This window comes from Python bivittatus, unplaced genomic scaffold (assembly GCF_059951505.1).
Source record: "Python bivittatus isolate LINGU-HERP-01145 unplaced genomic scaffold, Pbiv_v1 ctg000070_np1212, whole genome shotgun sequence".
NCBI classification, from domain to species: Eukaryota; Metazoa; Chordata; class Lepidosauria; order Squamata; family Pythonidae; genus Python; species Python bivittatus.
This window is the reverse complement of record NW_028277034.1, coordinates 40,959,818-40,960,106: the sequence shown is the minus strand read 5'-3', so window position 1 is coordinate 40,960,106 and position 289 is coordinate 40,959,818. Positions and strand designations below refer to the sequence as shown.

The window sequence follows — 289 nt, the reverse complement described above, 5'->3', positions numbered from 1 at the left end:
CTTTTGCATAACTGATTACATTCAATCACAAGTGAAACTGCTGATAGCTTGTCTCTGCAAACAGACTTCCTCCAATTGGTTTGTTCAGCATCAGCTGACATCAGTTACATAAGGCTCGTGATTGGAGGAAGCCTGTTTGCAGAGTCAAGTTATTTCACTCGTGACTGGAGGCTAGCAATAGGAGGAAGCCTGTTTGCAGAGGCAAAGTATGGGCAGTTTTGCAACTGCGCGGTTCCCTCCTTGGCTTACTTCCTTGCATAAGACGCCCTTCAATTTTTAGCATAAGGAT

At 44.6% G+C, this 289-nt stretch overlaps 1 protein-coding gene across 1 annotated transcript in view; it reads left to right on the top strand.

Moving 5' to 3' along the window:
* Positions 1-289, top strand: part of MTTP (microsomal triglyceride transfer protein) — a 40,869-nt gene that overhangs the window by 5,582 nt on the left and 34,998 nt on the right. The window lies entirely within an intron of this gene.